This window comes from Calliopsis andreniformis, chromosome 3, assembly GCF_051401765.1.
Source record: "Calliopsis andreniformis isolate RMS-2024a chromosome 3, iyCalAndr_principal, whole genome shotgun sequence".
Taxonomy (NCBI): Eukaryota; Metazoa; Arthropoda; class Insecta; order Hymenoptera; family Andrenidae; genus Calliopsis; species Calliopsis andreniformis.
In genome coordinates this window covers 29,488,869-29,516,065 of record NC_135064.1, presented here as the reverse complement: position 1 = coordinate 29,516,065, position 27,197 = coordinate 29,488,869, and positions in this window count along the sequence as shown.

The window sequence follows — 27,197 nt, the reverse complement described above, 5'->3', positions numbered from 1 at the left end:
TTGTTCGGCCAGCTCCTCATTCCGTCCCATCCCCTGTCTCTAGGCAGGGAAACGATGTCCAACGACAAGAAACAGATGACCGATTCGAACAATCGAGCGAGTGACGACGAAGAGCACGTGGCCACCCTTACGCGATTGTCTCCTAAACCTTCCTTCAAAAATGCTCTCGAGATTCTCCATTCAAAGAAAAAGGAAAGTCTTCTCGAACGTTCTCTGTTAATTGTTTCTCGCACGTGTTTTCGGACATCTGCAGTCCTTCACGAGCGTGAAACTTCGAACGGGCCTTTTTACAGCTTTCCCTGTTCTTTGTTTAGATTTTTCCCTTTTCTTTCAGCATTTTTAGGCCTTGAGAGAAAGTATAAAAATGCATCTACCCGTCGCACATCTGGTCGACACTCCACCGTCCCTACTATTTATCGTTTTACGATTCGCCTTCTTTACTGCGCTTTCTCTTAACTTTTATCACCCTCACGTACTACGGTTCTTCGGGAATTTTCCAAATTTCCCCTGACCCTCCGTAAGACGCCACAATCGAAAGGAGAGGCTCAAATGAGCGGTCCGTGAGAAGAGAAGAAAAGAACGGGAAAAATAATAATTCTTCGCAATCGCTCGGGGTTTCCTCGAGAATTACTTGTCTTTTGACGATTCGCTCGTTAGTGAAAAATTTCGAAATCTCGCGGAGAGCCTTTTCCACTCTCCCCGCGAGTCCCTCCACCCACTAGGTGGAGGAGTGCCTGCCTGTTTGATAGGCGAAGAAGAATCACTCTATTCTCGTGAGACTCCCCGAGAAAGAGGGGGTAACACCATACCATTCTTAATGAGAACGACGCCTCGAGAGATTTCAGGCGTGTGAGAACGCTTGTTCACCCATCCCAGGATGGTGCCTCGGTGCATGCCGCTTAACCACGGCTACTTTCGATATTCCCCCCGAGCCCTGCAACCGGCTCGGCCCCCGTGATTTACTGGTTCCACCCGCCCGACTATAGACTAGGAATCCTTTTCCCCTGTTCGTTCCTCTATACCGTTTCGTGTTTCCGCGCGACGTCTTTATCGATTCATATCCCTATACGCGATTATAATTTCTGCGATTGCAAAACTTTCGATGTGTACAGTTTCCCGACTGTTTTCGCTTCTTACGTCGCTATTCGTATGTGCACGGTATTTGAGTTTTATCTTATGCCCATGCACATATACACGTGTGCACGCATATAAGTGTAGAATTTTCCTAAGATTTAAAATCTGAATTTCCCCTGCTATCGTTCTAGCGTTCCGGCTACGCACCTTCGCGGCTCAGTTATCTATTTCTCGTCCGTCCGCGCTGTCTTTCCGTTCCCGTCCGAATCCCCTTACGCGCCCCTTCCTTAACGCCGTTGCCGCCCTATTCTAGTCGTGCCCGAGCACTCTCGTTCGCGTCGGTATACCTGACTTCTTCTCTAATGTTTCTTTACCTTTAACTTTTTACCGACTCTTACCCTCGTGCTAACGATCTTCTTTACCTACACCCTCGCTCGTCTGTACCCGTTTTTCCCGCTCGACCACGCGTGGCTCTCGCGATTCTTTTAACCTCTCCCGCCGATGACAGCTCGTCCGCGAGTCACGTAACATCAATTAGTATCGTAATTAAAGTATTCCCTATCATCCTCTTACCCCTACGATTGTTCCTATTTCCTTTATCTTCGCGTACTACGCGTTACGCAAACACCCCGACGCGAGTGTGACGCTGATCGTTCGATCAAATCTCGATATGTAAGCTTCTATTTTTACAGTTTCGCAGATTGCTGATACGCCGAAGGGACCCGCAAAGCATCTTCCCCTCAGCTGTACAGTCGACCAGATACGGTAATTACTCTACTTCTCTTATTAATCAAACGTCAGTCGCAAACACGTTAGATTGTGTGTCTCGATGCCCTTCCTTGGACATACGCGTCCCTCGCGTTACGCCTCTATCAATTTGCCTCGCGATTTTCTTATATTTCTATACTCGTTCGTGATTCTATTTGTTATTTTTCTCCTCGTCCCGCTCATCCCGTCCGTGTCCCTATGTTTCGTCTTTTGTTTCTCGCGTGTCCTATCTCAAGTAATTTCCTATTCTCTTCGCATTTATTATTTTATTTCTCCGCGTACCGACGAATATTCGTTCCCTGACCTGTACTAAGTCCCGTTATTCCCGACCGCCCCTGCCTTCGCATTGTGCGTTAATTCCCCCCTTTTACAATGCTCATTTTTCCAGAGTGTTCGATTTTGAAAAACGATTCCTAAACTACCCGGCGCGCCTAATTACTTTTCCTCTGCATGTTTACGACTATTTATTTTCTCCTCGACCTTCTCCTCTCTAATGTCGCCTCTCCGTCCTCGCCACTTCGGTTCCCTGTTTATTTTACTCGCCTCTCGTATATCCTCTAGCCGTCTCGATTCTAACGTATCATCTTTCTACGCATTTCCATTTTCCCCTTACGTCAATTTTCGTGGCCCTCTCGGTTACTTAGTTAATGAATTATTTAATCATTTCCCTCGCTATGCCCCCTCCCTTCCGCCCCCCAGTCTTCCAGGTGATGCTTACGATCTTCTCTCTTCAATTGTCATGCAAGCAAACTCACTCTTTCACAGCAAAGCAAACTCAAAAACATCAAACGTTCATCGCTCATGTTCCCTCCCCCCTCAGCGCGCCGCCCGTGCGTTTTCCTCACGCTTTGGCCAGCGACTTCGTCAAGCAAGAAATAACATATTCAATTTTATTTACAGTTTTCCAAAGGTCTCCCGTGAGAGTGCATAATCCTGCGCCCTCTCTCTCTTCCGTCGGTTGAGCTCTCCCCTCTCCCCGCTCGTGTCCGACGGAAATTCGCGACTCTACCGTATCTTGTATCTTTGTGCAACGACCCTCAGAGCAGAAAGGTGGGCAACGTCTCTATCCAAATGCCTTGCGACAGCAGTTTGAGTCAGCCCCCCAACCTCTCTCTCTTCGAGAACTCTATCCTCGCGTATCTATATATTCTACCTTGCAATGTCTCATCAAATACTTGAATGGAAGTTTCGTGTAAAATTTTTCGCGTCCTCGAGATCATTTCCAGAGCAGCGCCCTATCTGTCATGCACACTAGGCAGAGTAGTATGGTTTCGCCTTTCCTTCAATGTCTCGTGGTTTTCTTTTAATTTTCTAGGTTATACTACACTCTACTTTACTTCGTTTCGCCAAGAGGGAAGCGTCGCATGAGCTTGAAGAATTTCGAGAAGCGATTCTCCACCAGAGACTCGAGCCCTTCCATCCCGAAACCTTTGAGAATCTTTTTGAATTTATTAAAAGGTATTCTCACTTTAATTTCTACTTTAGGTTAGAGTCGTTGAAGACAACTCTCACCCCGATTCTCTTTTCAGTTTTACGGAATTTCTCCACTCCAGTCTCCCCGAAGAATCGCCTCTCCTCTATGAGGAAAATCATAAGGAATGAAGAGAAAAGGGGGAAAGAGAGAAAAGAAGAAGAAAAGAAGAAGAAAAGGCCCTCCTCGAGGACTTCCTCGTGCGATCCGACTCGGCAAAAGCACGAGCGGATAAGCCGTGATCGCACTGTCCCCTCGGCGGGCGGGCGTGTGCGGGTGAGTCGCGGTGGTGTCGGCGGTGTGTCGGCGATGTGTCGCGGCGCGTCGCGGTCGACTTCGCGAGAAGAGGTGTCGCGGTCCGTGATCGCACTGTCCCCTCGGCGGGCGGGCGTGTGCGGGTGAGTCGCGGTGGTGTCGGCGGTGTGTCGGCGATGTGTCGCGGCGCGTCGCGGTCGACTTCGCGAGAAGAGGTGTCGCGGTCCGATAGGCCGCGATCGCACTGTCCCCTCGGCGGGCGGGCGTGTGCGGGTGAGTCGCGGTGGTGTCGGCGGTGTGTCGCGGCGCGTCGCGGTCGACTTCGCGAGAAGAGGTGTCGCGGTCCGACAAGCCGTGGTCGCGCTGTCCCCTCGGCGGGCGGGCGTGTGCGGGTGAGTCGCGGTGGTGTCGGCGGTGTGTCGGCGGTGTGTCGCGGCGCGTCGCGGTCGACTTCGCGAGAAGAGGTGTCGCGGTCCGAGAAGCCGCGATCGCACTGTCCCCTCGGCGGGCGGGCGTGTGCGGGTGAGTCGCGGTGGTGTCGGCGATGTGTCGCGGCGCGTCGCGGTCGACTTCGCGAGAAGAGGTGTCGCGGTCCGACAAGCCGTGGTCGCGCTGTCCCCTGGGCGTGTGCGGGTGTGTCGCGGCGGAGTCGCGGTGGTGTCGGCGGTGTGTCGGCGATGTGTCGCGGCGCGTCGCGGTCGACTTCGCGAGAAGAGGTGTCGCGGTCCGACAAGCCGTGGTCGCGCTGTCCCCTGGACGTGTGCGGGTGTGTCGCGGCGAGAAGAAGTGACCGTCGGCGCGTGTGGACGCCGCGCCGAAGGGGTGACCGTCGGCGCGTGTCTCGGTCGCGTCGAAGAGGTGCCCGGCGGTGTGTGTGTGATTCGTCGCGCCCCCCTGTCGCTGCGCTCCGCGCCGTCGGCGAGTAGCCCGGTGGGCGTCGTCCCCGCGTGACTCTACTGCAAGTGGGGTGGGCGAGAACTCTACCGCGTGCTTCTACGGGCTAGCCCCTCTGCCGTCCGCGGATCCAGTGATCGAGGCTCTCATCATCGAGGCGTTCGCCATAAGAGGACGACGCCAATTGTAATTAGTAGTATGAGAGGGGGAGAAATCCATCCCCTCGTGCGAGCAAGTCCGCGAGATCGTCTCAGAAGCAGCGCCCTGTATAGCTAACCCTTGCGGGCAGTGAATTATGGTTTCGCCCTTCTTCGACGTCTCGCGGTTCTGTATTCTACGGACTTATCCCGAGATCGTCTCCGAAGCGACGCCCTATCATGTTAGCCCGTTCGGGCAGTGCTGTGTGGTTTCGTCACCCTTCGACGTCCCGCGACGGGTAGGAAACGAACTTGAAGCTACGCTACTCTTGTTTTTCGAAAACTATTTTCCCGACGGAACGCTTCGCGCTGGAAAGTAGTGAAGCAGTGAAGAAAAATGATTGTCGCTTGATGTTTTTTCCTTTTTCCCGGCATTCCTCTCCGCGGGTGATTCGAATTTTTCTCCCTCGAGACACCACGGGCCTTTGTACTATCTCTACGCCGGAAGTTAACGCGTCAACGTTCCTTTTCCTTCCGTTTTCTCCAGAGTCTTAAGCAACAGAGAGAGAGCCGTGTAAGACGATTCTCTCGTGGCCCCGTGACGTCTTCTTCTAGGATTCGTTCGAGGTTCCCCCGCGGCTCGATAATCGAATTGTTAAAAAGCTAATTCTGACACGCGAAAATATGGAAGAATCCGCATGGAGGGGTGGTTGGGTTCGAGAGCTATCGCGAGTCTGTACGGTTGCTGCCCCCTGATTTCTGTAGTCGTTCCGTTAAAAACGCGCGTCCCCGTTCGCGAGTAAATTCTACCCTCGTGTGCACCGCGCACTCAAACCGATCGCGATCTCGTATCGAAAGTTTTTTCCCCGACTCTTTTGTAAATTCTTCTTTTCCCGTAGGTGTGTATCGTCGAGCGAGAGAGCGAGAGACAAGGGCGGAGAAGAACAGCTGTCGAGACGCGGACGAAGAAGAAGAAGAAGAACGATGAGGAGGAAGAAGAATGAAGAGGAGAAGAATAATGCTGACGATGATAGCAACGACGATAGCAGTTTTTACTGAGGACGAAGTGTTAAAGAGGAGACGAAGAATGCTCCTCTTCGTCCGTGAAAGTCACGGAAGGCAACTCCCTCGTTATTTCTTCGCGTTATACGTATTGAAAATTCTTCCCCGATTCGTTTGTAAATTCTTCTTTTCTCGTAGATGTGTACCGTTGAGAACGAGCGCGAGAGTGAGAGACAAGAGCAGAGAAGAACATCTGTCGAGACGCAGACGACGAAGAAGAAGAAAAATGAGGAGGAAGAAGAATGAAGAAGAAGAGAATAACGACGATAGCAGCTTTTACTGGGGACGAAGTGGTAAAGAGGAGACGAAGAATGCTCCTCTTCGTCCGTGAAAGTCACGGAAGGCAACTCCCTCGTTATTTCTTCGCGTTATACGTTGAGATTAATCAGTTTCCTACCTTCACGAGCTTTGAAGCACGGCGGCCTTTGCGTCCCCTCGCAGTTGTTCGTCTGGACCTCGTGTGAATCACTGCGCACACAAATACAAAGAGTCCAAGCTCAAGTCAAATTGTCACTATAAGTGTTCAGAGTTTTTTGATAGAAGACGAGTGCGATAGTGTCCAAATAAATTCGCTTCACTGATCGCGTCGCTAGCGATGTCACCACGCACACACGACAAACACTAAGTGTTCATACGCGAGAGAAGACTCGGAAGTCGATAAAGAATGCTTTGGATGCTCGGGATGCTTTCACGTCGGAAGACTGGTCAGCACTGATCGGCGCCTCCACCGCCGCCTCCGGTGGAGGCCGTGCTCCTGTACCCCCTCTCTACCTTCCAGGCATCGAACTTCCCCGAGGGTGCATACGAACGCCGGTACCACCCTCCTCCGAGAAGCCGCCATTTTGTAAGTATCTCGACTCTTCTCGTTCGTCGTTGTCCCTCCACCCACGCCGACGAGAAGCGTGCCGTAGAGGGGACGAAGCGAGACAGCCGCAGCATGCGTACCAGAAGACAAAGTCGAAAATCTCCCGTTACCAGGCGTGATTTTACCCGAACGGAAGAGAGCGTGCGAGCAATGTTTTGTAAGAAATTAAAAATGACTCGTTGAAGATTTCTCGTTTGACCTCGCCATTGTTCGGCCAGCTCCTCATTCCGTCCCATCCCCTGTCTCTAGGCAGGGAAACGATGTCCAACGACAAGAAACAGATGACCGATTCGAACAATCGAGCGGGTGACGACGAAGAGCACGTGGCCACCCTTACGCGATTGTCTCCTAAACCTTCCTTCAAAAATGCTCTCGAGATTCTCCATTCAAAGGAAAAGGAAAGTCTTCTCGAACGTTCTCTGTAATTGTTTCTCGCACGTGTTTTCGGACATCTGCAGTCCTTCACGAGCGTGAAACTTCGAACGGGCCTTTTTACAGCTTTCCCTGTTCTTTGTTTAGATTTTTCCCTTTTCTTTCAGCATTTTTAGGCCTTGAGAGAAAGTATAAAAATGCATCTACCCGTCGCACATCTGGTCAACACTCCACCGTCCCTACTATTTATCGTTTTACGATTCGCCTTCTTTACTGCGCTTTCTCTTAACTTTATCACCCTCACGTACTACGGTTGTTCGGGAATTTTCCAAATTTCCCCTGACCCTCCGTAAAACGCCACAAACGAAAGGAGAGGCTCAAATGAGCGGTCCGCGAGAAGAAAAGAAAAGAACAGGAAAAATAATAATTCTTCGCAATCGCTCGGGGTTTCCTCGAGAATTACTTGTCTTTTGATGATTCGCTCGTTAGCGAAAAAATTCGAAATCTCGCGGAGAGCCTTTTCCACTCTCCCCGCGAGTCCCTCCACCCACTAGGTGGAGGAGTGCCTGCCTGTTTGATAGGCGAAGAAGAATCACTCTATTCTCGTGAGACTCCCCGAGAAAGAGGGGGTAACACCATACCATTCTTAATGAGAACGACGCCTCGAGAGATTTCAGGCGTGTGAGAACGCTTGTTCACCCATCCCAGGATGGTGCCTCGGTGCATGCCGCTTAACCACGGCTACTTTCGATATTCCCCCCGAGCCCTGCAACCGGCTCGGCCCCCGTGATTTACTGGTTCCACCCGCCCGACTATAGACTAGGAATCCTTTTCCCCTGTTCGTTCCTCTATACCGTTTCGTGTTTCCGCGCGACGTCTTTATCGATTCATATCCCTATACGCGATTATAATTTCTGCGATTGCAAAACTTTCGATGTGTACAGTTTCCCGACTGTTTTCGCTTCTTACGTCGCTATTCGTATGTGCACGGTATTTGAGTTTTATCTTATGCCCATGCACATATACACGTGTGCACGCATATAAGTGTAGAATTTTCCTAAGATTTAAAATCTGAATTTCCCCTGCTATCGTTCTAGCGTTCCGACTACGCACCTTCGCGGCTCAGTCATCTATTTCTCGTCCGTTCGTGCTGTCTTTCCGCTCCTGTCCGAATCCCCTTACGCGCCCCCTCTTTAACGCCGTTGCCGCCCTATTCTAGTCGTGCCCGAACACTCTCGTTCGCGTCGGTATACCTGATTTCTTCTCTAATGTTTCTTTACCTTTAACTTTTTACCGACTCTTACCCTCGTGCTAACGATCTTCTTTACCTACACCCTCGCTCGTCTGTACCCGTTTTTCCCGCTCGACCACGCGTGGCTCTCGCGATTCTTTTAACCTCTCCCGCCGATGACAGCTCGTCCGCGAGTCACGTAACATCAATTAGTATCGTAATTAAGGCATTCCCTATCATCCTCTTACCCCTACGATTGTTCCTATTTCTTCGCGTACTGCGCGTTACGCGAACACCCCGACGCTAGTGCGACGCTGATCGTTCGATCAAATCTCGATATGTAAGCTTCTATTTTTACAGTTTCGCAGATTGCTGATACGCCGAAGGGACCCGCAAAGCATCTTCCCCTCAGCTGTACAGTCGACCAGATACGGTAATTACTCTACTTCTCCTATCCATCGAACGTCAGTCGCAAACACGTCCGAGTGTGTATCTCGATGCCTTTCCTTGGCCCTACGCGTCCCTCGCGTTACGCCTCTATCAACTTGCCTCGCGATTTTCTTATATTTCTATGCCCGTTCGCGATTCTATTTTATTATTATTCTCCTCGTCCCGCTTATCCCGTCCGTGTCCCTATGTTTTCGTCTTTTGTTTCTCGCGTGTCCTATCTCGAGTAATTTCCTATTCTCTTCGCATTTATTATTTTATTTCCTCGCGTACCGACGAATATTCGTTCCCTGACCTGTACCAAGTCCCGTTATTCCCGACCGCCCCTGCCTTCGCATTGTGCGTTAATTCCCCCCTTTTACAATGCTCATTTTTCCAGAGTGTTCGATTTTGAAAAACGATTCCTAAACTACCCGGCGCGCCTAATTACTTTTCCTCTGCATGTTTACGACTATTTATTTTCTCCTCGACCTTCTCCTCTCTAATGTCGCATCTCCGTCCCCGCCACTTCGGTTCCCTGTTTATTTTACTCGCCTCTCGTATATCCTCTAGCCGTCTCGATTCTAACGTATCATTTTCTACGCATTTCCATTTTCCCGTTACGTCAATTTTCGTGGCCCTCTCGGTTACTTAGTTAATGAATTATTTAATCATTTCCCTCGCTATGTCCCCTCCCTTCCGCCCCCCAGTCTTCCAGGTGATGCTTACGATCTTCTCTTTTCAATTGTCATGCAAACAAACTCACTCTTTTACAGCAAAGCAAACTCAAAAATATCAAACGTCCATTGCTCATGTTCCCTCCCCCCTCAGCGCACCGCCCGTGCGTTTTCCTCACGCTTTGGCCAGCGACTTCGTCAAGCAAGAAATAACATATTCAATTTTATTTACAGTTTTCCAAAGGTCTCCCGTGAGAGTGCATAATCCTGTGCCCTCTCTCTCTTCCGTCGGTTGAGCTCTCCCCTCTCCCCGCTCGTGTCCGACGGAAATTCGCGACTCTACCGTATCTTGTATCTTTGTGCAACGACCCTCAGAGCAGAAAGGTGGGCAACGTCTCTATCCAAATGCCTTGCGACAGCAGTTTGAGTCAGCCCCCCAACCTCTCTCTCTTCGAGAACTCTATCCTCGCGTATCTATATAGTCTACCTTGCAATGTCTCATCAAATACTTGAATGGAAGTTTCGTGTAAAATTTTTCGCGTCCTCGAGATCATTTCCAGAGCAGCGCCCTATCTGTCATGCACACTAGGCAGAGTAGTATGGTTTCGCCTTTCCTTCAATGTCTCGTGGTTTTCTTTTAATTTTCTAGGTTATACTACACTCTACTTTACTTCGTTTCGCCGAGAGGGAAGCGTCGCATGAGCTTGAAGAATTTCGAGAAGCGATTCTCCACCAGAGACTCGAGCCCTTCCATCCCGAAACCTTTGAGAATCTTTTTTTTTTGAATTTATTAAAAGGTATTCTCACTTTAATTTCTACTTTAGGTTAGAGTCGTTGAAGACAACTCTCACCCCGATTCTCTTTTCAGTTTTTCGGAATTTTTCCACTCCAGTCTCCCCGAAGAATCGCCTCTCCTCTATGAGGAAAATTATAAAGAATGAAGAGAAAAGGGGGGAAAAGAGAGAAAAGAAGAAGAAGTAAAGGCCCTCCTCGAGGACTTCATCGTGCGATCCGACTCGGCAAAAGCACGAGCGGATAAGCCGTGATCGCACTGTCCCCTCGGCGGGCGGGCGTGTGCGGGTGAGTCGCGGTGGTGTCGGCGGTGTGTCGGCGATGTGTCGCGGCGCGTCGCGGTCGACTTCGCGAGAAGAGGTGTCGCGGTCCGACAAGCCGTGGTCGCGCTGTCCCCTGGACGTGTGCGGGTGTGTCGCGGCGAGAAGAAATGACCGTCGGCGCGTGTGGACGCCGCGCCGAAGGGGTGACCGTCGGCGCGTGTCTCGGTCGCGTCGAAGAGGTGCCCGGCGGTGTGTGTGTGGTTCGTCGCGCCCCCCTGTCGCTGCGCTCCGCGCCGTCGGCGAGTAGCCCGGTGGGCGTCGTCCCCGCGTGACTCTACTGCAAGTGGGGTGGGCGAGAACTCTACCGCGTGCTTCTACGGGCTAGCCCCTCTGCCGTCCGCGGATCCAGTGATCGAGGCTCTCATCATCGAGGCGTTCGCCATAAGGGGACGACGCCAATTGTAATTAGTAGTATGAGAGGGGGAGAAATCCATCCCCTCGTGCGAGCAAGTCCGCGAGATCGTCTCAGAAGCAGCGCCCTGTATAGCTAACCCTCGCGGGCAGTGAATTATGGTTTCGCCCTTCTTCGACGTCTCGCGGTTCTGTATTCTACGGACTTATCCCGAGATCGTCTCCGAAGCGACGCCCTATCATGTTAGCCCGTTCGGGCAGTGCTGTGTGGTTTCGTCACCCTTCGACGTCCCGCGACGGGTAGGAAACGAACTTGAAGCTACGCTACTCTTGTTTTTTTTTTTTTTTGAAAAACTATTTTCCCGACGGAACGCTTCGCGCTGGAAAGTAGTGAAGCAGTGAAGAAAAATGATTGTCGCTTGATGTTTTTCCTTTTTCCCGGCATTCCTCTCCGCGGGTGATTCGAATTTTTCTCCCTCGAGACACCACAGGCCTTTGTACTATCTCTACGCCGGAAGTCAACGCGTCAACGTTCCTTCTCCTTCCGTTTTCTCCAGATTCTTAAGCAACAGAGAGAGAGCCGTGTAAGACGATTCTCTCGTGGCCCCGTGGCGTCTTCTTCTAGGATTCGTTCGAGGTTCCCCCGCGGCTCGATAATCGAATTGTTAAAAAGCTAATTTTGACACGCGAAAATATGGAAGAATCCGCATGGAGGGGTGGTTGGGTTCGAGAGCTATCGCGAGTCTGTACGGTTGCTGTCCCCTGATTTCTGTAGTCGTTCCGTTAAAAACGCGCGTCCCCGTTCGCGAGTAAATTCTACCCTCGTGTGCACCGCGCACTCAAACCGATCGCGATCTCGTATCGAAAGTTTTTTTTTTTTTTTCCCGACTCTTTTGTAAATTCTTCTTTTCCCGTAGGTGTGTATCGTCGGGCGAGAGAGCGAGAGACAAGGGCGGAGAAGAACAGCTGTCGAGACGCGGACGAAGAAGAAGAAGAAGAACGATGAGGAGGAAGAGGTATGAAGAGGAGAAGAATAATGCTGACGATGATAGCAACGACGATAGCAGCTTTTACTGAGGACGAAGTGATAAAAAGGAGACGAAGAATGCTCCTCTTCGTCCGTGAAAGTCACGGAAGGCAACTCCCTCGTTATTTCTTCGCGTTATACGTATTGAAAATTCTTCCCCGATTCGTTTGTAAATTCTTCTTTTCTCGTAGATGTGTACCGTTGAGAACGAGCGCGAGAGTGAGAGACAAGAGCAGAGAAGAACATCTGTCGAGACGCAGACGACGAAGAAGAAGAAAAATGAGGAGGAAGAAGAATGAAGAAGAAGAGAATAACGACGATAGCAGCTTTTACTGGGGACGAAGTGGTAAAGAGGAGACGAAGAATGCTCCTCTTCGTCCGTGAAAGTCACGGAAGGCAACTCCCTCGTTATTTCTTCGCGTTATACGTATTGAAAATTCTTCCCCGACTCTTTTGTAAATTCTTCTTTTCCCGTAGGTGTGTATCGTCGAGCGCGAGAGTGAGAGACAAGAGCAGAGAAGAACAACTGTCGAGACGCAGACGACGAAGAAGAAGAAAAATGAGGAGGAAGAAGAATGAAGAAGAAGAGAATAACGACGATAGCAGCTTTTACTGGGGACGAAGTGGTAAAGAGGAGACGAAGAATGCTCCTCTTCGTCCGTGAAAGTCACGGAAGGCAACTCCCTCGTTATTTCTTCGCGTTATACGTATTGAAAATTCTTCCCCGATTCGTTTGTAAATTCTTCTTTTCTCGTAGGTGTGTACCGTTGAGAACGAGCGCGAGAGTGAGAGACAAGAGCAGAGAAGAACAACTGTCGAGACGCAGACGACGAAGAAGAAGAAAAATGAGGAGGAAGAAGAATGAAGAAGAAGAGAATAACGACGATAGCAGCTTTTACTGGGGACGAAGTGGTAAAGAGGAGACGAAGAATGCTCCTCTTCGTCCGTGAAAGTCACGGAAGGCAACTCCCTCGTTATTTCTTCGCGTTATACGTTGAGATTAATCGGTTTCCTACCTTCACGAGCTTTGAAGCACAGCGGCCTTTGCGTCCCCTCGCAGTTGCTCGTCTGGACCTCGTGTGAATCACTGCGCACACAAATACAAAGAGTCCAAGCTCAAGTCAAATTGTCACTATAAGTGTTCAGAGTTTTTTGATAGAAGACGAATGCGATAACGTCCAAATATATTCGCTTCACTGATCGCGTCGCTAGCGATGTCACCACGCACACACGACAAACACTAAGTGTTCATACGCGAGAGAAGACTCGGAAGTCGATAAAGAATGCTTTGGATGCTCGGGATGCTTTCACGTCGGAAGACTGGTCAGCACTGCTCGGCGCCTCCACCGCCGCCTCCGGTGGATGCCGTGCTCCTGTACCCCCTCTCTACCTTCCAGGCATCGAACTTCCCCGAGGGTGCATACGAACGCCGGTACCACCCTCCTCCGAGAAGCCGCCATTTTGTAAGTATCTCGACTCTTCTCGTTCGTCGTTGTCCCTCCACCCACGCCGACGAGAAGCGTGCCGTAGAGGGGACGAAGCGAGACAGCCGCAGCATGCGTACCAGAAGACAAAGTCGAAAATCTCCCGTTACCAGGCGTGATTTTACCCGAACGGAAGAGAGCGTGCGAGCAATGTTTTGTAAGAAATTAAAAATGACTTCGTTGAAGATTTCTCGTTTGACCTCGCCATTGTTCGGCCAGCTCCTCATTCCGTCCCATCCCCTGTCTCTAGGCAGGGAAACGATGTCCAACGACAAGAAACAGATGACCGATTCGAACAATCGAGCGGGTGACGACGAAGAGCACGTGGCCACCCTTACGCGATTGTCTCCTAAACCTTCCTTCAAAAATGCTCTCGAGATTCTCCATTCAAAGAAAAAGGAAAGTCTTCTCGAACGTTCTCTGTAATTGTTTCTCGCACGTGTTTTCGGACATCTGCAGTCCTTCACGAGCGTGAAACTTCGAACGGGCCTTTTTACAGCTTTCCCTGTTCTTTGTTTAGATTTTTCCCTTTTCTTTCAGCATTTTTAGGCCTTGAGAGAAAGTATAAAAATGCATCTACCCGTCGCACATCTGGTCGACACTCCACCGTCCCTACTGTTTATCGTTTTACGATTCGCCTTCTTTACTGCACTTTCTCTTAACTTTATCACCCTCACGTACTACGGTTGTTCGGGAATTTTCCAAATTTCCCCTGACCCTCCGTAAAACGCCACAAACGAAAGGAGAGGCTCAAATGAGCGGTCCGCGAGAAGAAAAGAAAAGAACTGGAAAAATAATAATTCTTCGCAATCGCTCGGGGTTTCCTCGAGAATTACTTGTCTTTTGACGATTCGCTCGTTAGCGAAAAATTCTAAATCTCGTGGAGAGCATTTTCCACCCTCCCCGCGAGTCCCTCCACCCGCTAGGTGGAGGGGTGCCTGCCTGTTTGATAGGCGAAGAAGAATCACTCTATTCTCGTGAGACTCCCCGAGAAAGAGGGGGTAACACCATACCACTCCCAAGAGAACGCCTCAGGAGGATCTAAGCGCGTATGCGCTCGTTCACCCATCCCAGGATGGTGCCTCGGTGCATGCCGCTTAACCACGGCTACTTTTCGATATTCCCCCCGAGCCCTGCAACCGGCTCGGCCCCCGTGATTTACTGGTTCCGCCCGCCCGACTATGGACTAGGAATCCTTTTCCCCTGTTCGTTCTTCTATACCGTTTCGTGTTTCCGCGCGACGTCTTTATCGATTCATATCCCTATACGTGGTTATATTTCCTACGATTGCAAACTTTCGATGTGTACAGTTTCCCGACTGTTTTCGCTGCTTACGTCGCTATTCGTATGTGCACGGTATTTGAGTTTTATCTTATGCCCATGCACATATACACGTGTGTACGCATATAAGTGTAGAATTTTCCTAAGATTTAAAATCTGAATTTCCCCTGCTATCGTTCTAGCGTTCCGGCTACGCACCTTCGCGGCTCAGTTATCTATTTCTCGTCCGTCCGCGCTGTCTTTTCGTTCCCGTCCGAATCCCCTTACGCGCCCCTTCCTTAACGCCGTTGCCGCCCTATTCTAGTCGTGCCCGAACACTCTCGTTCGCGTCGGTATACCTGACTTCTTCTCTAATGTTTCTTTACCTTTAACTTTTTACCGACTCTTACCCTCGTGCTAACGATCTTCTTTACCTACACCCTCGCTCGTCTGTACCCGTTTTTCCCGCTCGACCACGCGTGGCTCTCGCGATTCTTTTAACCTCTCCCGCCGATGACAGCTCGTCCGCGAGTCACGTAACATCAATTAGTATCGTAATTAAGGCATTCCCTATCATCCTCTTACCCCTACGATTGTTCCTATTTCTTCGCGTACTGCGCGTTACGCGAACACCCCGACGCTAGTGCGACGCTGATCGTTCGATCAAATCTCGATATGTAAGCTTCTATTTTTACAGTTTCGCAGATTGCTGATACGCCGAAGGGACCCGCAAAGCATCTTCCCCTCAGCTGTACAGTCGACCAGATACGGTAATTACTCTACTTCTCCTATCCATCGAACGTCAGTCGCAAACACGTCCGAGTGTGTATCTCGATGCCTTTCCTTGGCCCTACGCGTCCCTCGCGTTACGCCTCTATCAATTTGCCTCGCGATTTTCTTATATTTCTATGCCCGTTCGCGATTCTATTTTATTATTATTCTCCTCGTCCCGCTTATCCCGTCCGTGTCCCTATGTTTCGTCTTTTGTTTCTCGCGTGTCCTATCTCGAGTAATTTCCTATTCTCTTTGCATTTATTATTTTATTTCCTCGCGTACCGACGAATATTCGTTCCCTGACCTGTACCAAGTCCCGTTATTCCCGACCGCCCCTGCCTTCGCATTGTGCGTTAATTCCCCCCTTTTACAATGCTCATTTTTCCAGAGTGTTCGATTTTGAAAAACGATTCCTAAGCTACCCGGCGCGCCTAATTACTTTTCCTCTGCATGTTTACGACTATTTATTTTCTCCTCGACCTTCTCCTCTCTAATGTCGCATCTCCGTCCTCGCCACTTCGGTTTCCTGTTTATTTTACTCGCTTCTCGTATATCCTCTAGCCGTCTCGATTCTAACGTATCATCTTTCTACGCATTTCCATTTTCCCGTTACGTCAATTTTCGTGGCCCTCTCGGTTACTTAGTTAATGAATTATTTAATCATTTCCCTCGCTATGCCCCCTCCCTTCCGCCCCCCAGTCTTCCAGGTGATGCTTACGATCTTCTCTCTTCAATTGTCATGCAAGCAAACTCACTCTTTCACAGCAAAGCAAACTCAAAAACATCAAACGTCCATCGCTCATGTTCCCTCCCCCCTCAGCGCGCCGCCCGTGCGTTTTCCTCACGCTTTGGCCAGCGACTTCGTCAAGCAAGAAATAACATATTCAATTTTATTTACAGTTTTCCAAAGGTCTCCCGTGAGAGTGCATAATCCTGCGCCCTCTCTCTCTTCCGTCGGTTGAGCTCTCCCCTCTCCCCGCTCGTGTCCGACGGAAATTCGCGACTCTACCGTATCTTTTATCTTTGTGCAACGACCCTCAGAGCAGAGAGGTGGGCAACGTCTCTATCCAAATGCCTTGCGACAGCAGTTTGAGTCAGCCCCCCAACCTCTCTCTCTTCGAGAACTCTATCCTCGCGTATCTATATAGTCTACCTTGCAATGTCACATCAAATACTTGAATGGAAGTTTCGTGTAAAATTTTTCGCGTCCTCGAGATCATTTCCAGAGCAGCGCCCTATCTGTCATGCACACTAGGCAGAGTAGTATGGTTTCGCCTTTCCTTCAATGTCTCGTGGTTTTCTTTTAATTTTCTAGGTTATACTACACTCTACTTTACTTCGTTTCGCTGAGAGGGAAGCGTCGCGTGAGCTTGAAGAATTTCGAGAAGCGATTCTCCACCAGAGACTCGAGCCCTTCCATCCCGAAACCTTTGAGAATCTTTTTGAATTTATTAAAAGGTATTCTCACTTTAATTTCTACTTTAGGTTAGAGTCGTTGAAGACAACCCTCACCCCGATTCTCTTTTCAGTTTTACGGAATTTCTCCACTCCAGTCTCCCCGAAGAATCGCCTCTCCTCTATGAGGAAAATTATAAAGAATGAAGAGAAAAGGGGGGAAAAGAGAGAAAAGAAGAAGAAGTAAAGGCCCTCCTCGAGGACTTCATCGTACGATCCGACTCGGCAAAAGCACGAGCGGATAAGCCGTGATCGCACTGTCCCCTCGGCGGGCGGGCGTGTGCGGGTGAGTCGCGGTGGTGTCGGCGGTGTGTCGCGGCGCGTCGCGGTCGACTTCGCGAGAAGAGGTGTCGCGGTCCGTGATCGCACTGTCCCCTCGGCGGGCGGGCGTGTGCGGGTGAGTCGCGGTGGTGTCGGCGGTGTGTCGCGGCGCGTCGCGGTCGACTTCGCGAGAAGAGGTGTCGCGGTCCGTGATCGCACTGTCCCCTCGGCGGGCGGGCGTGTGCGGGTGAGTCGCGGTGGTGTCGGCGGTGTGTCGCGGCGCGTCGCGGTCGACTTCGCGAGAAGAGGTGTCGCGGTCCGTGATCGCACTGTCCCCTCGGCGGGCGGGCGTGTGCGGGTGAGTCGCGGTGGTGTCGGCGGTGTGTCGCGGCGCGTCGCGGTCGACTTCGCGAGAAGAGGTGTCGCGGTCCGTGATCGCACTGTCCCCTCGGCGGGCGGGCGTGTGCGGGTGAGTCGCGGTGGTGTCGGCGGTGTGTCGCGGCGCGTCGCGGTCGACTTCGCGAGAAGAGGTGTCGCGGTCCGTGATCGCACTGTCCCCTCGGCGGGCGGGCGTGTGCGGGTGAGTCGCGGTGGTGTCGGCGGTGTGTCGGCGATGTGTCGCGGCGCGTCGCGGTCGACTTCGCGAGAAGAGGTGTCGCGGTCCGTGATCGCACTGTCCCCTCGGCGGGCGGGCGTGTGCGGGTGAGTCGCGGTGGTGTCTGCGGTGTGTCGGCGATGTGTCGCGGCGCGTCGCGGTCGACTTCGCGAGAAGAGGTGTCGCGGTCCGTGGTCGCGCTGTCCCCTGGGCGTGCGCGGGTGTGTCGCGGCGAGAAGAAGTGACCGTCGGCGCGTGTGGACGCCGCGCCGAAGGGGTGACCGTCGGCGCGTGTCTCGGTCGCGTCGAAGAGGTGCCCGGCGGTGTGTGTGTGATTCGTCGCGCCCCCCTGTCGCTGCGCTCCGCGCCGTCGGCGAGTAGCCCGGTGGGCGTCGTCCCCGCGTGACTCTACTGCAAGTGGGGTGGGCGAGAACTCTACCGCGTGCTTCTACGGGCTAGCCCCTCTGCCGTCCGCGGATCCAGTGATCGAGGCTCTCATCATCGAGGCGTTCGCCATAAGGGGACGACGCCAATTGTAATTAGTTAGTATGAGAGGGGGAGAAATCCATCCCCTCGTGCGAGCAAGTCCGCGAGATCGTCTCAGAAGCAGCGCCCTGTATAGCTAACCCTCGCGGGCAGTGAATTATGGTTTCGCCCTTCTTCGACGTCTCGCGGTTCTGTATTCTACGGACTTATCCCGAGATCGTCTCCGAAGCGACGCCCTATCATGTTAGCCCGTTCGGGCAGTGCTGTGTGGTTTCGTCACCCTTCGACGTCCCGCGACGGGTAGGAAACGAACTTGAAGCTACGCTACTCTTGTTTTTCGAAAACTATTTTCCCGACGGAACGCTTCGCGCTGGAAAGTAGTGAAGCAGTGAAGAAAAATGATTGTCGCTTGATGTTTTTCCTTTTTCCCGGCATTCCTCTCCGCGGGTGATTCGAATTTTTCTCCCTCGAGACACTACGGGCCTTTGTACTATCTTTACGCCGGAAGTCAACGCGTCAACGTTCCTTTTCCTTCCGTTTTTCTCCAGATTCTTAAGCAACAGAGAGAGAGCCGTGTAAGACGATTCTCTCGTGGCCCCGTGGCGTCTTCTTGTAGGATTCGTTCGAGGGTCCCCCGCGGCTCGATAATCGAATTGTTAAAAAGCTAATTCTGACACGCGAAAATATGGAAGAATCCGCATGGAGGGGTGGTTGGGTTCGAGAGCTATCGCGAGTCTGTACGGTTGCTGTCCCCTGATTTCTGTAATCGTTCCGTTAAAAACGCGCGTCCCCGTTCGCGAGTAAATTCTGCCCTCGTGTGCACCGCGCACTCAAGCCGATCGCGATCTCGTATCGAAGGTTCCTCCCCGACTCTTTTGTAAATTCTTCTTTTCCCGTAGGTGTGTATCGTCGAGCGAGAGAGCGAGAGACAAGGGCGGAGAAGAACAGCTGTCGAGACGCGGACGAGGAAGAAGAAGAAGAACGATGAGGAGGAAGAAGAATGAAGAGGAGAAGAATAATGCTGACGATGATAGCAACGACGATAGCAGTTTTTACTGAGGACGAAGTGGTAAAGAGGAGACGAAGAATGCTCCTCTTCGTCCGTGAAAGTCACGGAAGGCAACTCCCTCGTTATTTCTTCGCGTTAAACGTATTGAAAATTCTTCCCCGATTCGTTTGTAAATTCTTCTTTTCTCGTAGGTGTGTACCGTTGAGAACGAGCGCGAGAGTGAGAGACAAGAGCAGAGAAGAACAACTGTCGAGACGCAGACGACGAAGAAGAAGAAAAATGAGGAGGAAGAAGAATGAAGAAGAAGAGAATAACGACGATAGCAGCTTTTACTGGGGACGAAGTGGTAAAGAGGAGACGAAGAATGCTCCTCTTCGTCCGTGAAAGTCACGGAAGGCAACTCCCTCGTTATTTCTTCGCGTTATACGTTGAGATTAATCAGTTTCCTACCTTCACGAGCTTTGAAGCACGGCGGCCTTTGCGTCCCCTCGCAGTTGTTCGTCTGGACCTCGTGTGAATCACTGCGCACACAAATACAAAGAGTCCAAGCTCAAGTCAAATTGTCACTATAAGTGTTCAGAGTTTTTCGATAGAAGACGAATGCGATAACGTCCAAATATATTCGCTTCACTGATCGCGTCGCTAGCGATGTCACCACGCACACACGACAAACACTAAGTGTTCATACGCGAGAGAAGACTCGGAAGTCGATAAAGAATGCTTTGGATGCTCGGGATGCTTTCACGTCGGAAGACTGGTCAGCACTGATCGGCGCCTCCACCACCGCCTCCGGTGGAGGCCGTGCTCCTGTACCCCCTCTCTACCTTCCAGGCATCGAACTTCCCCGAGGGTGCATACGAACGCCGGTACCACCCTCCTCCGAGAAGCCGCCATTTTGTAAGTATCTCGACTCTTCTCGTTCGTCGTTGTCCCTCCACCCACGCCGACGAGAAGCGTGCCGTAGAGGGGACGAAGCGAGACAGCCGCAGCATGCTTACCAGACGACAAAGTCGAAAATCTCCCGTTACCAGGCGTGATTTTACCCGAACGGAAGAGAGCGTGCGAGCAATGTTTTGTAAGGAATTAAAGAAGAATGACTCGTTGAAGATTTCTCGTTTGACCTCGCCATTGTTCGGCCAGCTCCTCATTCCGTCCCATCCCCTGTCTCTAGGCAGGGAAACGATGTCCAATGACAAGAAACAGATGACCGATTCGAACAATCGAGCGGGTGACGACGAAGAGCACGTGGCCACCCTTACGCGATTGTCTCCTAAACCTTCCTTCAAAAATGCTCTCTAGATTCTCCATTCAAAGAAAAAGGAAAGTCTTCTCGAACGTTCTCTGCAATTGTTTCTCGCACGTGTTTTCGGACATCTGCAGTCCTTCACGAGCGTGAAACTTCGAACGGGCCTTTTTACAGCTTTCCCTGTTCTTTGTTTAGATTTTTCCCTTTTCTTTCAGCATTTTTAGGCCTTGAGAGAGAATATAAAAATGCATCTACCCGTCGCACATCTGGTCAGCACTCCACCGTCCCTACTATTTATCGTTTTACGATTCGCCTTCTTTACTGCGCTTTCTCTTAAATTTTTATCACCCTCACGTACTACGGTTGTTCGGGAATTTTCCAAATTTCCCCTGACCCTCCGTAGAACGCCACAAACGAAAGGAGAGGCTCAAATGAGCGGTCCGCGGGAAGAAAAGAAAAGAACGGGAAAAATAATAATTCTTCGCAATCGCTCGGGGTTTCCTCGAGAATTACTTGTCTTTTGACGTTTCGCTCGTTAGCGAAAAATTCGAAATCTCGCGGAGAGCCTCTTCCACTCTCCCCGCGAGTCCCTCCACCCGCTAGGTGGAGGAGTGCCTGCCTGTTTGATAGGCGAAGAAGAATCACTCTACTCTCGTGAAACTCCCCGAGAAAGAGGGAGTGACACCATACCATTCTTAATGAGAACGACGCCTCGAGAGATTTCAGGCGTGTGAAAACGCTCGTTCACCCATCCCAGGATGGTGCCTCGGTGCATGCCGCTTAACCACGGCTACTTTCGATATTCCCCCCGAGCCCTGCAACCGGCTCGGCCCCCGTGATTTACTGGTTTCACCCGCCCGACTATGGACTAAGAATCCTTTTCCCCTGTTCGTTCTTCTATACCGTTTCGTGTTTCCACGCGACGTCTTTACCGATTCATATCCCTATACGTGGTTATATTTCCTACGATTGCAAACTTTCGATGTGTACAGTTTCCCGACTGTTTTCGCTGCTTACGTCGCTATTCGTATGTGCACGGTATTTGAGTTTTATCTTATGCCCATGCACATATACACGTGTGCACGCATATAAGTGTAGAATTTCCTAAGATTTAAAATCTGAATTTCCCCTGCTATCGTTCTAGCGTTCCGGCTACGCACCTTCGCGGCTCAGTTATCTATTTCTCGTCCGTCCGCGCTGTCTTTCCGTTCCCGTCCGAATCCCCTTACGCGCCCCTTCCTTAACGCCGTTGCCGCCCTATTCTAGTCGTGCCCGAACACTCTCGTTCGCGTCGGTATACCTGACTTCTTCTCTAATGTTTCTTTACCTTTAACTTTTTACCGACTCTTACCCTCGTGCTAACGATCTTCTTTACCTACACCCTCGCTCGTCTGTACCCGTTTTTCCCGCTCGACCACGCGTGGCTCTCGCGATTCTTTTAACCTCTCCCGCCGATGACAGCTCGTCCGCGAGTCACGTAACATCAATTAGTATCGTAATTAAAGTATTCCCTATCATCCTCTTACCCCTACGATTGTTCCTATTTCCTTTATCTTCGCGTACTACGCGTTACGCAAACACCCCGACGCGAGTGCGACGCTGATCGTTTGATCAAATCTCGATATGTAAGCTTCTATTTTTACAGTTTCGCAGATTGCTGATTCGCCGAAGGGACCCGCAAAGCATCTTCCCCTCAGCTGTACAGTCGACCAGATACGGTAATTACTCTACTTCTCTTATTAATCAAACGTCAGTCGCAAACACGTTAGATTGTGTGTCTCGATGCCCTTCCTTGGACATACGCGTCCCTCGCGTTACGCCTCTATCAATTTGCCTCGCGATTTTCTTATATTTCTATACTCGTTCGTGATTCTATTTGTTATTTTTCTCCTCGTCCCGCTCATCCCGTCCGTGTCCCTATGTTTCGTCTTTTGTTTCTCGCGTGTCCTATCTCAAGTAATTTCCTATTCTCTTCGCATTTATTATTTTATTTCTCCGCGTACCGACGAATATTCGTTCCCTGACCTGTACTAAGTCCCGTTATTCCCGACCGCCCCTGCCTTCGCATTGTGCGTTAATTCCCCCCTTTTACAATGCTCATTTTTCCAGAGTGTTCGATTTTGAAAAACGATTCCTAAACTACCCGGCGCGCCTAATTACTTTTCCTCTGCATGTTTACGACTATTTATTTTCTCCTCGACCTTCTCCTCTCTAATGTCGCCTCTCCGTCCTCGCCACTTCGGTTCCCTGTTTATTTTACTCGCCCCTCATATATCCTCTAGCCGTCTCGATTCTAACGTATCATTTTCTACGCATTTCCATTTTCCCGTTACGTCAATTTTCGTGGCCCTCTCGGTTACTTAGTTAATGAATTATTTAATCATTTCCCTCGCTATGCCCCCTCCCTTCCGCCCCCCAGTCTTCCAGGTGATGCTTACGATCTTCTCTCTTCAATTGTCATGCAAGCAAACTCACTCTTTCACAGCAAAGCAAACTCAAAAACATCAAACGTTCATCGCTCATGTTCCCTCCCCCCTCAGCGCGCCGCCCGTGCGTTTTCCTCACGCTTTGGCCAGCGACTTCGTCAAGCAAGAAATAACATATTCAATTTTATTTACAGTTTTCCAAAGGTCTCCCGTGAGAGTGCATAATCCTGTGCCCTCTCTCTCTTCCGTCGGTTGAGCTCTCCCCTCTCCCCGCTCGTGTCCGACGGAAATTCGCGACTCTACCGTATCTTGTATCTTTGTGCAACGACCCTCAGAGCAGAAAGGTGGGCAACGTCTCTATCCAAATGCCTTGCGACAGCAGTTTGAGTCAGCCCCCCAACCTCTCTCTCTTCGAGAACTCTATCCTCGCGTATCTATATAGTCTACCTTGCAATGTCTCATCAAATACTTGAATAGAAGTTTCGTGTAAAATTTTTCGCGTCCTCGAGATCATTTCCAGAGCAGCGCCCTATCTGTCATGCACACTAGGCAGAGTAGTATGGTTTCGCCTTTCCTTCAATGTCTCGTGGTTTTCTTTTAATTTTCTAGGTTATACTACACTCTACTTTACTTCGTTTCGCTGAGAGGGAAGCGTCGCATGAGCTTGAAGAATTTCGAGAAGCGGTTCTCCACCAGAGACTCGAGCCCTTCCATCCCGAAACCTTTGAGAATCTTTTTTGAATTTATTAAAAGGTATTCTTACTTTAATTTCTACTTTAGGTTAGAGTCGTTGAAGACAACTCACACCCCGATTCTCTTTTCAGTTTTTCGGAATTTCTCCACTCCAGTCTCCCCGAAGAATCGCCTCTCCTCTATGAGGAAAATCATAAGGAATGAAGAGAAAAGGGGGAAAGAGAGAAAAGAAGAAGAAAAGGCCCTCCTCGAGGACTTCCTCGTGCGATCCGACTCGGCAAAAGCACGAGCGGATAAGCCGTGATCGCACTGTCCCCTCGGCGGGCGGGCGTGTGCGGGTGAGTCGCGGTGGTGTCGGCGGTGTGTCGGCGATGTGTCGCGGCGCGTCGCGGTCGACTTCGCGAGAAGAGGTGTCGCGGTCCGTGATCGCGCTGTCCCCTCGGCGGGCGGGCGTGTGCGGGTGAGTCGCGGTGGTGTCGGCGGTGTGTCGGCGATGTGTCGCGGCGCGTCGCGGTCGACTTCGCGAGAAGAGGTGTCGCGGTCCGTGGTCGCGCTGTCCCCTGGGCGTGCGCGGGTGTGTCGCGGCGAGAAGAAGTGACCGTCGGCGCGTGTGGACGCCGCGCCGAAGGGGTGACCGTCGGCGCGTGTCTCGGTCGCGTCGAAGAGGTGCCCGGCGGTGTGTGTGTGATTCGTCGCGCCCCCCTGTCGCTGCGCTCCGCGCCGTCGGCGAGTAGCCCGGTGGGCGTCGTCCCCGCGTGACTCTACTGCAAGTGGGGTGGGCGAGAACTCTACCGCGTGCTTCTACGGGCTAGCCCCTCTGCCGTCCGCGGATCCAGTGATCGAGGCTCTCATCATCGAGGCGTTCGCCATAAGGGGACGACGCCAATTGTAATTAGTTAGTATGAGAGGGGGAGAAATCCATCCCCTCGTGCGAGCAAGTCCGCGGGATCGTCTCAGAAGCAGCGCCCTGTATAGCTAACCCTCGCGGGCAGTGAATTATGGTTTCGCCCTTCTTCGACGTCTCGCGGTTCTGTATTCTACGGACTTATCCCGAGATCGTCTCCGAAGCGACGCCCTATCATGTTAGCCCGTTCGGGCAGTGCTGTGTGGTTTCGTCACCCTTCGACGTCCCGCGACGGGTAGGAAACGAACTTGAAGCTACGCTACTCTTGTTTTTCGAAAACTATTTTCCCGACGGAACGCTTCGCGCTGGAAAGTAGTGAAGCAGTGAAGAAAAATGATTGTCGCTTGATGTTTTTCCTTTTTCCCGGCATTCCTCTCCGCGGGTGATTCGAATTTTTCTCCCTCGAGACACTACGGGCCTTTGTACTATCTTTACGCCGGAAGTCAACGCGTCAACGTTCCTTTTCCTTCCGTTTTTCTCCAGATTCTTAAGCAACAGAGAGAGAGCCGTGTAAGACGATTCTCTCGTGGCCCCGTGGCGTCTTCTTGTAGGATTCGTTCGAGGGTCCCCCGCGGCTCGATAATCGAATTGTTAAAAAGCTAATTCTGACACGCGAAAATATGGAAGAATCCGCATGGAGGGGTGGTTGGGTTCGAGAGCTATCGCGAGTCTGTACGGTTGCTGTCCCCTGATTTCTATAGTCGTTCCGTTAAAAACGCGCGTCCCCGTTCGCGAGTAAATTCTACCCTCGTGTGCGCACTCAAACCGATCGCGATCTCGTATCGAAAGTTTTTTTCCCCGACTCTTTTGTAAATTCTTCTTTTCCCGTAGGTGTGTATCGTCGAGCGAGAGAGCGAGAGACAAGGGCGGAGAAGAACAGCTGTCGAGACGCGGGCGAAGAAGAAGAAGAACAGTGAGGAGGAAGAAGTATGAAGAGGAAGAGAATAATGCTGACGATGATAGCAACGACGATAGCAGTTTTTACTGAGGACGAAGTGATAAAAAGGAGACGAAGAATGCTCCCCTTCGTCCGTGAAAGTCACGGAAGGCAATTCCCTCGTTATTTCTTCGCGTTATACGTATTGAAAATTCTTCCCCGATTCGTTTGTAAATTCTTCTTTTCTCGTAGGTGTGTACCGTTGAGAACGAGCGCGAGAGTGAGAGACAAGAGCAGAGAAGAACAACTGTCGAGACGCAGACGACGAAGAAGAAGAAAAATGAGGAGGAAGAAGAATGAAGAAGAAGAGAATAACGACGATAGCAGCTTTTACTGGGGACGAAGTGGTAAAGAGGAGACGAAGAATGCTCCTCTTCGTCCGTGAAAGTCACGGAAGGCAACTCCCTCGTTATTTCTTCGCGTTATACGTTGAGATTAATCAGTTTCCTACCTTCACGAGCTTTGAAGCACGGCGGCCTTTGCGTCCCCTCGCAGTTGTTCGTCTGGACCTCGTGTGAATCACTGCGCACACAAATACAAAGAGTCCAAGCTCAAGTCAAATTGTCACTATAAGTGTTCAGAGTTTTTCGATAGAAGACGAATGCGATAACGTCCAAATATATTCGCTTCACTGATCGCGTCGCTAGCGATGTCACCACGCACACACGACAAACACTAAGTGTTCATACGCGAGAGAAGACTCGGAAGTCGATAAAGAATGCTTTGGATGCTCGGGATGCTTTCACGTCGGAAGACTGGTCAGCACTGATCGGCGCCTCCACCGCCGCCTCCGGTGGAGGCCGTGCTCCTGTACCCCCTCTCTACCTTCCAGGCATCGAACTTCCCCGAGGGTGCATACGAACGCCGGTACCACCCTCCTCCGAGAAGCCGCCATTTTGTAAGTATCTCGACTCTTCTCGTTCGTCGTTGTCCCTCCACCCACGCCGACGAGAAGCGTGCCGTAGAGGGAACGAAGCGAGACAGCCGCAGCATGCGTACCAGAAGACAAAGTCGAAAATCTCCCGTTACCAGGCGTGATTTTACCCGAACGGAAGAGAGCGTGCGAGCAATGTTTTGTAAGGAATTAAAGAAGAATCACTCGTTGAAGATTTCTCGTTTGACCTTGCCATTGTTCGGCCAGCTCCTCATTCCGTCCCATCCCCTGTCTCTAGGCAGGGAAACGATGTCCAATGACAAGAAACAGATGACCGATTCGAACAATCGAGCGGGTGACGACGAAGAGCACGTGGCCACCCTTACGCGATTGTCTCCTAAACCTTCCTTCAAAAATGCTCTCGAGATTCTCCATTCAAAGGAAAAGGAAAGTCTTCTCGAACGTTCTCTGTAATTGTTTCTCGCACGTGTTTTCGGACATCTGCAGTCCTTCACGAGCGTGAAACTTCGAACGGGCCTTTTTACAGCTTTCCCTGTTCTTTGTTTAGATTTTTCCCTTTTCTTTCAGCATTTTTAGGCCTTGAGAGAGAATATAAAAATGCATCTACCCGTCGCACATCTGGTCAGCACTCCACCGTCCCTACTATTTATCGTTTTACGATTCGCCTTCTTTACTGCGCTTTCTCTTAATTTTTATCACCCTCACGTACTACGGTTGTTCGGGAATTTTCCAAATTTCCCCTGACCCTCCGTAGAACGCCACAAACGAAAGGAGAGGCTCAAATGAGCGGTCCGCGGGAAGAGAAGAAAAGAACGGGAAAAATAATAATTCTTCGCAATCGCTCGGGGTTTCCTCGAGAATTACTTGTCTTTTGACGTTTCGCTCGTTAGCGAAAAATTCGAAATCTCGCGGAGAGCCTCTTCCACTCTCCCCGCGAGTCCCTCCACCCGCTAGGTGGAGGAGTGCCTGCCTGTTTGATAGGCGAAGAAGAATCACTCTACTCTCGTGAAACTCCCCGAGAAAGAGGGAGTGACACCATACCATTCT